We start from the raw sequence: 14,367 nt of genomic DNA on the forward strand, positions 1-14,367 counted from the left end.
ATATCCGTCACTTCAGTTTACAGGATCATAACGGAAAACTTAAAGATGAAAAAGTTGCTGCCAGATGGGTTCCGCATGAACTGAATGGCGAGCAGGAAGCAGGTAGCAAAAGAATCGCAGAATTGCTTCAACGTTACCGATCGGGAGAACCCACCATACAGTCGTGATATGAGCCCACCAGACTTTGATTTGTTTCCCAAATTGAAGGAAAAACTCTGTGGAAAACGTTTTGATACAACTGATGAAGCTTCCAGTGAGGTGACCCGAGTAGTCAGACACCAAACAACGAAGATCCCCTATCCAGAATACAGAAGTTGCCAAAACGTTGGGAAGCTGTCGTAAGCAACAAAGGAAATTATACAGAAGACCTGTAAAGATGTTTTGTAAAATAAATTATTTTCTTTATTTCTGTCTTACAGTGTGCAGTACTTTTGCTGTACTTCGTACATCCAGATGGTGTTTCCGGACATGAGTTGCGTATCAAAACTCCATCTACTAAGTCCCCGTTGCAACCCGTGGAAGCCTGTAGCAGGTGATGTGAAACACCCTATATACTCTGGAAGCCACGTTGCGGTGTATGGTACTTCGCTACCCTTTCCATCGTTTCCTGTTCAATTGGCGAGAGGCGCATGCGTAGAACGGCTGCAGGTAAACAGTATGAGCTCCAAATTCTCTGATGTTCCCGTCTTGGTTCAAAAAATGGCTCTGAGTTCTATGGGACTTAACATCTGAGGCCATCAGTCCCCTAGAACTTAGAACTATTTAAACCTAACTAACCTAAGGACATCACACACATCGATACCCGAGGCAGGATTCGAACCTGCAACCGTAGCGGTCGTGAGGTTCCAGACTGTAGCGCTTAGAACCGCTCGGCCACCTCGGCCGGCTCCCGTCTTAGTCATTTCACGAGACGATTGTAGGTGGAAGGAAGAGGTGCCGACTCCTATTGGAACGCACACTCTCGGAATTTCAGCAGTAAACCTTTCCTTGATGCACGACGCCTCTCCTGTAGCGTCTGCCGCTGCAGTTTGTCGAGCATCTAAACTCTCGCTCTTACTAAACGAGTCTGTGACGAAACGCGCCGCTCCTCGTTCGATCTTCTCCATCTATTCTGTTAACTCATTGGGGTAAGGCTCTCCCAGACTGATTAACAGTACTCAAGAGTCGATCGAACGAATGTTTTGTAAGCCACTTCTTTCGCGGAAGGAAGTACATTCCCATAAGTTTCTTCACTAAATCTCAGTCTGGCATTTGTATTTTCCATAATTTTTGTTATGTGGTTATTCCGTTTTACTAGGTATACAACTTTTTTCTCGAAGTTCGGGGCTTTATTGCGAAAAACTTACAAAAAAAAAGATTCATAGTATTGCCCATCGCTGGTCACTACATTCTCCTGTCTTTCGGATAGCATACGAATCCCGTGTCGGAAGAACTAGGCGTCTTTTGTGGGGATCCATGAATCGATTCAATTTTGCACTTGTTCATATGATCGGAAGTGCTGGTCAGCCAGACTGTATACCAGTGATGGAAAAAGGTGGTACTCAGAGAGAGCAACGTATGGAGAATACGGCGGGAGGTATAGGACTTCTCATTTCAACGTTTCCATGTAAATTGTGACAGGTTTTGCGACATGCAGTCGAGCACTGACTTGCTGCAAAATTACCTTTACGTGTCTATCGCTGTATTGTGGCTGTTTGTGTTTCAGTGCTGGGCTCGAACGCATCAATTGCTTTCGATAATGATATCCTGTGACTGACTTCGTCTGTTTCAGTAGCTACGAAAACGTTATGGCTTCCCCCGCCATGCCCGTCTTCGACATCAAAATCAACGTTCTTAAGGCGTTGAAAACATTCTCTGCACGTTCTTCCACTAACAGTTCCCTCACCATTGTTCTTACCCAGCATTTTAAGAGCCACAGCCGCAGATTTCTTGATGTTAAAACTTCCCGCAAATGGCGTGAAATGGGTACGAAAGTTGACGTACTTAATCGAGAATAACCTTATGATGCAGTCACAAATGTACTAATATCTTTATGGCATTATGTTTACTGATGCCTAAGCTTATTGTATTACACCTATGACCAACCACATGAACCTCACTTGCCGCTACTGCCGTCTGTTGCGAAACGGCGGAAGCAAAGTTGTAGACCTAATATGTCGCTCCCCTCAGCTACATTCGGGTATTTTACGATTGTTACTGTTTCCAGTGATTTTTCACCAAAGCTTCATCAGTCAGCGATGGATCTCTTCGGCTATTCACGCGCAGTACGTTACATTTAATTATGTCCAGGGTCAACTGCCAGTCCCTGCAGCAATCATGTATCCTCTGCAGGTCTTCCTACAATTCGCTACATTCTTCTCGCGTTGCTACGTTCTTATACATAACTGCATTGCCTGTGAACATCCTCATTCAGAGTCCGTTCAGAATACCGCGCAGTTGGTAGGGTGTGTGTGGGTAGAGCAGTACTGCTAGGGGTTACAGGCAGGTGCTGTAGGGGAAATGCAGAGTGCTGGAGGGGAAGTGCTGCTCTAAACCGAATACGACACTCACATTTATTGTAGGTATTGAGTAGAGCCCCTCAACGCCCAGACTTCCATCGAGACCATTCAAAAAGATGTGACTCCTCTGCTTTGATTAATATCTAAAAATAATTCCACTAAAAATGCAGCGATTTATTTTCCATTGGATTGTTAACAATTTGTAACTTTCAGAGAAGTGTCATGAGTGGCGAATTTTGAATAAAACCTACTCTTTTCTCTTGTTGTCATGTTAAAATTTTTACATAGTATCACCTGTCTAACATGCTGTGCAGACGCAATCGTGAGAGAAATCTGAAACAGTGGTTTATTAAGTTTATTGGTTCAAATGGCTCTAAGCACTATGGGAATTAACATCTGAGGTCATCAGTCCCCTAAACTTAGAACTACTTAAACCTAACTAACCTAAGAACATCACACATATCCATGCCCAAAGCAGGATTCGAACCTGCGACCGTAGCAACAACGCGGTTCCAGACTGAAGCACCTAGAACCATTAAGTTTATTAAGTGAGGAACCGAGGAAAAGTAAGGTTAGTAGCTTACTAAAAAAGCACATCCTGAGTACAAAATAAACGTGTAATGTCTTCGCTTACGTTTTTCCAAAACCCATAGCACTTCTCTCCTCACCAGCTATCGATGGACCCTCCAAATTACATTCTTTCATAAAAAAGTCTGTAGTTAGTGTAATTAAGCATATGGTAAAATACTCTTGTCTTTGTGTGCTTTAATTTGCCAAAATGTCATTTCGATATTTCAAACCGTTTATGAAATATGAGGAATATTGTAGACATTTGATTCTGGCATTATCGCTGGCACAGCGCGATCGTAAATGAGTGTGCTACATCAGATTAATTTTCTCGATATTGGTGACGGATAGAGACCTCCACCCAAGTCTAAGCAAAATTCGATATGTTAGCTAAATTTCATACGCAGCAACATATTGCGTAATTTGCACCAAACACAAAATAACCTGGACTACTACTTCTCATTGCAAGCTTTTTCGAATTTCGCGCAGTGTGTTACTTCCATGTAAATACCACAATAACTATGACCGTTAACGAAATTATGGGCACGTCATCATAAACTTGGCGTATAAAGCTATAAGTAATGCAAAAATGATTTTTTTACTAAGTGCACTGCTGGCCATTAAAATTGCTACACCACGAAGATGACATGCTAAAGTCGCGAAATTTAACTGACAGGAAGAAGATGCTGTGATAGGCAAATGATTAGCTTTTCAGAGCATTCACACAAGGTTGGCGCCGGTGGCGACACCTACAACGTGCTGACATGAGGAAAGTTTCCAACCGATTTCTCATACACAAACAGCAGTTGACCGGCGTTGCCTGGTGAAACGTTGTTGTGATGCCTCGTGTAAGGAGGAGAAATGCGTGCCATCACGTTTCCGACTTTGATAAAGGTCGGATTGTAGCCTATCGCGATTGCGGTTTATCGTATCGCGACATTGCTGCTCGCGTTGGTCCAGATCCAATGACCGTTAGCGGAATATGGAATTGGTGGGTTCAGGAGGGTAATACGGAACGCCGTGCTGGATCCCAACGACCTCGTATCACTAGCAGTCGAGATGAGAGGCATCTTATCCGCATCGCTGTAACGGATCGTGCAGCCACGTCTCGATCCCTGAGTCAACAGATGGGGACGTTTGCAAGACAACAACCATCTGCACGAACAGTTCGGCGACGTTTGCAGCAGCATGGGCTATCAGCTCGGAGACCATGGCTGCGGTTACCCTTGGCGCTGCATCACAGACAGGAGCGCCTGCGATGGTGTACTCAACGACGAACCTGGGTGCACGGATGGCAAAACGTAATTTTTTCGGATGAATCCAGGTTCTGTTTACAGTATCATGATGGTCGCATCCGTGTTTGGCGACATCGCGGTGAACGCACATTGGAAGTGTATATTCGTCATCGCCGTACTGGCGTATCACCCGGCGTGATGGTATGGAGTGTCATTGGTTACACGTCTCTGTCACCTCTTGTTTGCATTGACCGCACTTTGAGCAGTGGACGTTACATTTAAGATGTGTTACGACCCGTGACTCTACCCTTCATTCGATCCCTGCGAAACCGTACATTTCAGCAGGATAATGCAGGACCGCATGTTGTAGGTCCTGTACGGGCCTTTCTGGATACAGAAAATGTTCGACTGCTGCCCTGGCCAGCAGATTCTCCAGATCTCTCACCAATTGGAAACGTCTGGTCAATGGTGGCCGAGCAACTAGGTCGCCACAATACGCCAGTCACAACTCTTGATGAACTGTGGTATCGTGTTGAAGCTGCATGGGCTGCTGTACCTGCACACGCCATCCAAGCTCTGTTTGACTCGATGCCCAGGCGTATCAAGGCCGTTATTACAGCCAGAGGTGCTTGTTCTGGGTAGTGATTTCACAGCATCTATGCACCCAAATTGCGTGAAAATGCAGTGACATGTCAGTTCTAGTATAATATATTTGTCCAATGAATATCCGTTTATCATCTGCATTTCTTCGTGGTGTAGCAATTTTAATGGCCAGTAGTGTAATTTCTGTAAAATCGTTTGGCAAAGATTGCAGGGCGTGTGCCTCTATTCTGTAATCGCCGCCCGCCCGAAAGGTGGCAGACACTGTCAGCCTCCCCTTTCGAACAAAAGAATGAACTGGCCCAGCTCTTTGGACGAAAACTGCTCACTGCACATCGGCCACGTTATCCTGCGCGGACTCTACCTTCCGGCGTTATCCACTTGGTCAGTGGTCGGCAAATCGCGGTTCGCGAATCAGATGCGACTGTCTGGCCCCATGCTTGAGGTTCTTCTGCAAAACACCTCATGTGGGCACGCATGTACAGTGTGAATGAAACTTCGTGGTCCATAAGCAGAGGTCGGTTGTCGCCCTGGAAGAGTCCATTTTGAAGCAGAGGCTTTACACAGGAATGTACATGAAGCTGCCAGACGAGGTGCACTCGTTGCCACCAGCATCCCTTTTGCTGCTTGTTACTGTGTCTGCGAAACTGGAGACAGTGAGTTTCGGGGGGAGAGAGGGATAACGCTCCGATGTCAGGCACTGGAGGTAATTTTTATAGCTCCACAAAATGAATCCGTAGAAGGAATATCTATTCCATTGAAGAGTATGGAACTGTTTCTCGAGAAGAGGGAAGAAAGCTTACACTCGGGTGAAAGAAGAATTAGATGATTATGTTAATAATGAACCCGCAAGAGATCATTTGGAAAACGATTTAGTATTAACTGAGTTCCGAGCTGAAAATAAGTGAAAGAGACGATGATAATGACAAAGAAATATAAGCTAGTGTAATAACAAATAAATGTACTTGCAGATATGACTCCTTTACTTACTTATATTTCTACATACTATTTTATGTAGTTTTATCTGTGCCCAGAGCTCTGTAACGGCTTATTGAGTAGTTGGCGTTTACGTGTCTTTATCCTCAGACGAGAAAACAAATCCAGAAAGATAAGTTCCAACGTGTATCATCAAGTCGTATGTTTGCATCCTGTTTTACAATACATTACTTCAGAGCGCGTGTCCCCGCTGGAAGCACTTGAACTGTAGTTAATATCTGCATCACTGCGCGCGGCGATTCCACATTATCAAGAGTAAATTGAGAAATCGTCTTATTGATAAGAAACAACAACCGTGTCTAAAATTAAAAACACCATCATATAAACTGAGAGTTATTTTCACAATTTAGTACTATGAATACCTTATAATTTAATTTTATAAGTAAACAATATCGTTATTAAGTGTGATACCAAGGTTTGTTGAATGTAACTATAGCGTAACTAAGACTTCAAGCTTTAAGTAGAGTGTATTAATTTAATTTTAGAAAGATTTGCCGAGTGAAAGATGATGAAGTGTCGAGTATTGGGGAAGATATCTTCAGGTTTGGACATACAGAGAGGATGAACGAAAGGAGGTAGACGAGTGTCGATGACAGAGTTGGCAGGGGTCAACCTCCGTCAACGAGCATAGGTTAATTTTTTTTTTTTTATCGAAAGTCAGCCTAGCAGTACCCTAATTAAGTTTATAAAAATGAACGTGCCTATATAGTCGAAGTTTAAAAAATTTGGCTCTCAAAAGATAAAATGTTGGTATTTGGTTCTTTTGACTAATGTGTTTGCTGGCCACTGCATTAGGTCACTTAAAAATACTGTATGCAGTGACGGGCATGTAACACTCTCCTGGGGTGCTCCCGAAATTATCTTTACAGCTGCGTATTTCATCATCGTCTTAACTTCCATCTATTAGGTTACGTTGCAGTTCGGTCTTCTCAGCCCATCTTATTTGGTCACACTTCTGGAGTTTCTTCTTCCCGTCGCCCTATATCTCAATAGTTGTTTCGCCAGTCTTTCTTCTGATATTCTGCTCCTGTCCTCTTTCCACTTGCTGCTGTATTTCTCTATTTGTTGTTCATCCGTTCAACATTCAGTTCTCATCTAATTTATTCGTTCTTAATTTAGTCTTGCCTTGGGAAACCTTACACTTTTCTTATAAATCTCATTTCAGTTCCCTGGGTTTTTGCTCTTATCATTCTTTGTGAGACGACAAATTTCACTCCTGTGCATTAGAGACGTCACAGCCAAACCTGCATAAAACATTATTTTTGTTTTCTTTCTGACTCGTTCTCTTAAGGTTCTATGAACACGCCACATATATATACTGAAACTGATGAAGCTTGCTGTCTATCTCTGTAATATGCTGGTAACTTATTTGATTTCCTAAATATTTAAAACTGTTAATTTGTTCAATTATTCTGTTATTGATAACAATTTTTGATTTCTTTGTCTCAACTCTGTAGCATGTCATTATCTTCGTTTTATTAATTAGAATTTTTATTTCCTCTTGTTAAGAACGACGTGTTGAGTTTCATCTGCTATATAGTACTAAATCCAATCACCCTCCACTAAATTAATCACGAAGTCTCGAAGGCCAATAATTTCACAAATAACTTCGTCAGTTTATTTGTTTTAGGATTGGATCTGCTTATTTTAAAAATTTCTTGGTAGTTTACACACACCCATAACAATTACTTACAAGAGGGACTACGCGTTTTCTTATTCAATGCAGTAATTACTCAATAAGATAAAAATATATTTTTTTGTGAAATTGAAGTTCGAAGCCAAATACTGCAAACGTTCTCGACTGATACGATGTAAGAACCGTTCAGACATTCAGACATTTCTGCAGTAGTAACATAGTGAAAAGTTCGATAAATTCTTGCGTCTTCGTAGCACCAGAAGTTCTGAAAACACTACGAGTGGATTGATGTGTTAAACATCACCTCGCATGCCTGAAACACGTAACTAACCATCCTAAATTGAGGACTTGTTATTCATAACACGACTCGCCTCTCCGCATCCCATGGAAATCTAAAAAGTGTTAATTGGAAGATTATATTTCTGATTGCTGCTACAGTTCATAGCACCACAATAAGCTCCTAAATAAGGCTTCATTTGAAAGTGCTGTCCCACTCCAGTACACAACACACAATCGATTCTCCGTTGTTTATACAAGCTCGCCGCTTGGCAGCGCTACAGTAGCGAAGTTGCACAAAAATTGTGGAAGTTCCGCGACTCTGGTGTTCCGAGGGGCATCCAGTTACTAATACAACACACTTTTTTTCTGAGAGCAGGTTGGTTTTATTCAAAATTGCAATACACCATATTATTACCCACTCTTTTGGCTACAAAACCGCATTTTAACGTAATCTCCATTCAAAGCGACGGCCTTGCGCCACCTTACTGGGAGAGCCTGTATGCCCGCATGGTAACACTGTACTGGTCGAGGTCGGAGCCAGAGACTCAGCGCATCAATAAGCTCTCCGTCATCCGCGTGCTGCTTCCCGCCAAGTACATCCTTCATTGGTCCAGATAGGCGGAAGCACGTTACGGTCTTCTGGTAGGCAGCGAGGTAGCCAGCGGGCACACACCCATCCGTACCACAACGAGCGGACAAGTACGCCAGAACTACCAACAGAGGTGTTTGATTGTAATCCGTCGATCACCTTGAATGAGAGTGTCCGCACGTTCCAACTTTGCAGGAGTCACAACTGAGTGGCAGGAGTCACAATTGAGTGCGGGCGGCCGCACGCTGGAGATCGGGCAGGTATGCGGACCTTTTTGCAGTGATGACAGACGCCTCGCTCAACAACTCATCGTGCTTTTGTTCTCCGTAGACATTCTACTCAACGATGTCCCACAACAGATTCCGAATTTTTTTCAACCGAAATGGGCGGAGGAAAAAAATGTGTTGCATGACTTGTTGAACGTCACTCGTACGTTTTTGATAGCCCGAGGTCGCCCGACCGAATAAACAATTCGTTTGAAAACTATCGGATCTGGAGGCGCAATTTCAATCGGCAGTCGTACCTTTCGCAGTCGAAGGCGAAGTTGTGTTGCATCACCACTCGATAACCCACGCAGTAATGACAGCAGTAAGTCAGCTTAGATCAAATCATCGTTTCCAGTGCATTAACATTCTCTCTGCCTGCGTAAGTACTCCAGAAAGCCGTGGTCGGCGTAAGTTGGGGCAGTGAGTCAGCCACCTGTGCTATGCGCGCCTTGGTGACCCGAACAATTGCTGCTGCTGACCCCTGACCCGCGCACTCCTCCGCAGTCATCACGTCACAGCCCGCGACCAAACCTCGCAACTGCTGGCCGTCGTCTGTATGTGGCAACTTCTACACCAGACTATGCCGTACCTTGAAGTTTCGTCCACGATGCCTGTCCGTCTTCATTTATACCTCCTGTTGTACATCTACATCTAAATCATACACCGCAAACGTGTGTGGCGGAGGGTACTTTTTGTACCACTAACTGGTCTCTCCAATCTTGTTCCACTCAAGAATAGTGCGTGAGAAGAATGATTGTCGGTAAGCCTCGGTCTTGGTTCAAATTTCTCGAATTTCTCCTCATGCCATTACGCGAGAAGTAAGTAGAGGGAACTAATATGTTATCAGACTCTTCCCGGAAAGTGCTCTCTCGAAATTTCAATAGCAGATTTCTCCATGATGCACGACGCCTCTCTTATAACGTCCGCCAAAGGAGTTTGTTGAGGATCTCCGTAACGCTCTCGTGCCGACTAAACAATCCCGTGACGAAACGTGCCGCTATTCGTTGGATCTTCTCTATCTCTTCTATCAGTCCTATCTGGTAGGGATCCCAGACAGATGAGCAATACTCAAGACTGGGTCGAACAAGCGCCTTATAAGCTACTTCCTTCGCGGATGAGTTACATTTCGTTAAGGTACCTGTTTGTACCTCTTGTTGACGAAGAAGTCAGATTCTACTCCCTCCCCTCCTCCCAACCCTCTTCCCCCTTATTAACCGTGCCGCATCGCTAGCTTCCCAGTTCGTCACACAGTATTCGCAATACACTGAACAGAAACTGGTACACCTGCTTAACATCGTATAGGGCCCCCGCGAGCACGCAGAAGTGCCTCAGCACGACGTGGTGTGGACTGGACTAATGTCTGAAGTAGTGCTGGAGGGAACTGACAACGTGATCCTGCAGGGTTGTCCATAAATCCGTAACAGTGCGAAGGGGTGGATATCTCTTCTGAACAGCACTTTGCAAGGCATCCCAGATATGCTCAGTAATATTCATGTCTGAGTAGTTTGGTGGCCAGCGGAAGTGTCTAAACTAGAAGAGTGTTCCTGGAGCCATAAACTAGAAGAGTGTTCCTGGAGCCATAAACTAGAAGAGTGTTCCTGGAGCCACTCAGTGGCAATTATGGACCTGTGGGGTGTCGCAGTGTCCTGCTGGAACTGCCCATGTCCGTCGGAATGCGCAATGGACATAAATGGATGCGGGTGATGAGACAGGATGCTTACAAACATGTCAAACTTGTCACAGTCGTATCTAGACGTATCAGGGGTCCCATCTCACTCCAACAGCACACGCCCCACACCATTATAGAGCCTCCACCAGCTTGAACAGTCACCTACTGACATGCAGGGTCCATCGATTCATGAGGTTGTCTCCATACCCGTACGTCCTTCCGCTCGATACAATTTGAAACGAGACTCGTCCTACCAGGCAACGTGTTTGCAATCATCAACAGTCCAATGTCGGTGTTGGCGGGCCCAGGTGAGGTGTAAAACTTTATGTTGTGCAGTCACCAAGGCTACTACAGTGGGCTTCGGCTTCGAAAGCCCATATGGATGATGTTTAGGTGAGTGGTTCGCACGCTGACACTTGTTGATGGCCCAGCATTGAAATCTGCAGCAGTTTGCGGAAGGGTTGCACTTCTGTCACGCTAAAAGATTCTCTTCTCATTGTCGGTCCCGTTCTTGCAGGATCTGTCTCCGGCCGCAGAGATGTGGGAGATTTTAAGTTTTACCAGATTTCTGATGTTCACGGTACATGAAATGGTCGTACGGGAAAATCCCCACTTGATCGCTACCTCGGAGATGCCATGTCCCGTCGCTCGTGCGCCGACTATAACACCGCGTTCAAACTTACTTAAATCTTGATAATCTGCCATTGTAGCAGCAGTAACCGATCTAACAACTACGCCAGACACTTGTTGTCTCATATAGTCGTTGTCGACCGCAGCGACGTATTCTGCCTGTTTACGTATCTCTGCTCAAAATGGTGCAAATGGCTCTGAGCACTATGGGACTTAACTGCTGTGGTCATCAGTCCCCTAGAACTTAGAACCACTTAAACCTAACTAACCTAAGGACATCACACACATCCATGTCCGAGGCAGTATTCGAACCTGCGATCGCAGCGGTCGCGCAGTTCCAGACTGCAGCGCCTAGAACCACTCGGCCACCCCGGCCGGCTGCGTATCTCTCTCAGTATTTGAATACGCATTCCTAAGCCAGTTTCTTTGGCGCTTCAGTGTACAGTGTGAAAAAGGTGAAACAGTGAAACACCCAGAACACAGGGTCGGATGTCAATCTAACTTCGTATTCGTACACACCATCGGCGCATTTGTAAATGATAATTTTTGGAGTCCTTTGTTACTGGTAGAATGGCCACGAGATTGCATTAGCATTGTACGTGTCCAGTGTCTTTACCAGCGCTGGTAGGATATAGAAAGGCCGCGAACATCACCAGATTTTGAGTGATCACTATGAATGACACCAGGTGCCTAGTACACGTGTGAGACAGCGTTGTCAGCAGTTGACAGAGTTTGAAATGGACCTCATGGTGGGTCTCCATTTGGCCGCGTTGAATCGTACAGTATCCAGAATAGTGGGGCATTCGTCTGTAACAGTGGCCTGATGTTGGACAGCATGGGAAGTGGGGTTAGGCACACTCATCTCCAAATTTTTGGTCGACCACGTCTGTTCGCCAAAAGAGAGGATCGCTGTGCCGGCTCTATTAATCCAGCCTGGTAAGTGCTCCATACTGCCGAGCAGTATTCAAGTATCGGTCAAATAATGGTTTTGTGAGCTACCTCCCTCGTAGGTGGTCTACACTAACTGGGGGTTCTTCCAGTAAATCGCGGACTAGTATCTGCCTTTCTTACGCTTAGATTTATGTGGTCGTTACACTTTATTTCGTTCTATGCGCATACGCCCAGATGTTTAACGGATATGACTGCTTTCAGTGATAATCGTGTAATCATACATTAACGACGACTCTTTTGTTGGAATGTATTCCTATAAGGGACTGCAAAATGTTATCGTTTCTGCAATCAGAAAGAATGGCTTGGGGTAAGAACTATGTCCAAGAAGTTGTAAGTCGAAATAAAAACCTTTCGGATGGGGTAGCTTGTTAACTGACTGCTGTTGTTAATGATTGATAATTGGAGAGTACTGTCAGGGCCCCTGACCTCCGCGAAGTGATGCCGACTGCAATCGCTAGAGGTCATCATTAGACATCCTGAAGTGTAGGCTCGCCGGGTACCGGGAATATTGCCAGAGGAAACTTCTTGCCGTTACGAAGAAGGAAATTAGCTCTCAGAAATCATAGGATTTATATGCTTGTTCCGCAATAAAGAAATGTTGTACTCAATTGCCTTTAAAGGAATATGAAGTTCAGCCCACTGAAAAGAATACGAGGGCGACCGCATTCTGGAAGTGTTAATGGCTTCCTGCTGTGCAAATATTTCACAGCCGGCGCGCCATTATCGTCTGGCATGTGGCGGAGAACTCTGCCAGACAAGCTGAAAGGTTGGCTTTGAAGCCAAGTGGGACTTGCGAGCGGGGCGTTACTAAAGCATACTCAGAAATCACACAGTCCGATTTTCGACTCCCGCGCACATAGAAGAACATCTGATTCGGTAAAGTAATTTTAGACCAAACCGTCTTGTCAAGATCTTATGCTGATTTAGCTGGTCCTGTTTGGAAAGTACGTCGTAGAGAATCAGTTTCAATGCTTCATTCCACGACAGTGCGAAAATGTAAAGAAAAGTTGTTGCATCCGTAATACCTTTCAGGTTTTGTTGAAGAAGCAGCTCGATGTACGAGAGGCGCTCAATAACTAATGCAACACTTATTTTCCTCTTTCAGTTTCGGTTGAAAAGTTGCAAAATTTGCTGTGGAACACCGTCGAATATTCCCGCTTCAGCCGGTAGAGTTTCATGAAGTTCCGATAGGTGGCGCCGCTATATGTCGCCTTCAAAATGGCGTCTGTACCCGAGGTGCGTTCCAAGCAGAGAGCTGTCATTGCGTTTCTTTTGATGGAAAACAAGAGTATAGCAGATATTCATAGGTGCTTGCAGAGCGTCTACGGAAACCTGGCAGTGAACAAAAGCACGGTGAGTCGTTGGGCGAGGGCATCTGTCATCATCGAAACATCGGCCGGCAGCACACAGCTATGACTCCTGCAGTGTTGGAACGTTGGGATAGTCTCATTCGGGGTGATCGACGGATCACAATCAAATAGTTCGCTCTTCAACTGGACGTCCCTGTTGGCAGTGCCGACACACTCGTCCACAAGTTGGGATATTCAAATGTGTATGCCCGCTGTGTTTCTAGCCGCCCAACAGAAGACCATAAATTGGAACGAAGGGTCACATGTGCGAAATTGCTTGTTGCATGTTCCGAGGCTAATCGTGGCAGTTTTTGTCGCACATCCTCACATGCGAAAAATATTGATTCATTACACTTCGAACTGTAAACAAAACGACAGTCCATGGAGTGGTGTCGCGCCACTTCTCCCGGGAAAGTTACTCATGCAGAAAGACGTTGGCCCCGACGTCGAACATGCGGGTATACAGGTCCTCCCAATAATTTGGCGTAAGGCCGCCGTATTGAACGGAGATTATATTGAAAAACAGGTATTGTAGCCAGAAGAGTGGGGAATAATATGATGTATTGGGATCCAGAATAAAACCAACCTAATTTTAGAAAAAAGTGTTGCATTACTTTCTGAACAGCCCTCGTAATTCGAAACTGTGCCTTTTTTAATCAGATCATCCTCCTTGGACAGTACCTTAATTGAGTGTCAGAGCAGCTGGCGCATTTCTAAAAAGGTTTCAAAGAATTTGTATCACTCTTATTCAGCTGTGCTGACGTTGCTACTGTCTCACCATAAGCTGCCGATATTGATGTTTACGTTTCAAACCATATTTTTTCAAAGTCATCCTTTTACTCTTTCGACCAGCCTAAGTTCAAGGGAGCCGAGTCCTATAGCATAAGTTATATGGTATGGTTGGAATCTGGAAAACATTACCAGGAAAATCTCCAGATGTTTCGTTGTAGTGACTTCATCGTTGTGGTCCCAAACATTATCATATTCAACGTTAAATACGGATAAGTTGAACTTTGATGGGAAGTCCTCGCCTCGAAGAGTTTTGGAAGGCGAGCATCTCACAACATTTTGTTATCTCTGTGCACCAACGTTTATCCGATAG

General features: G+C 44.7%; 1 protein-coding gene across 1 annotated transcript in view; it reads left to right on the forward strand.

Annotated features, from left to right (window-relative positions):
• LOC124621803 (bumetanide-sensitive sodium-(potassium)-chloride cotransporter) overlaps nucleotides 1–14,367 on the forward strand; it is a 597,202-nt gene that overhangs the window by 472,856 nt on the left and 109,979 nt on the right. The window lies entirely within an intron of this gene.

The sequence above is a fragment of the Schistocerca americana genome, chromosome 7 (assembly GCF_021461395.2).
Source record: "Schistocerca americana isolate TAMUIC-IGC-003095 chromosome 7, iqSchAmer2.1, whole genome shotgun sequence".
Lineage (NCBI taxonomy): Eukaryota > Metazoa > Arthropoda > Insecta > Orthoptera > Acrididae > Schistocerca > Schistocerca americana.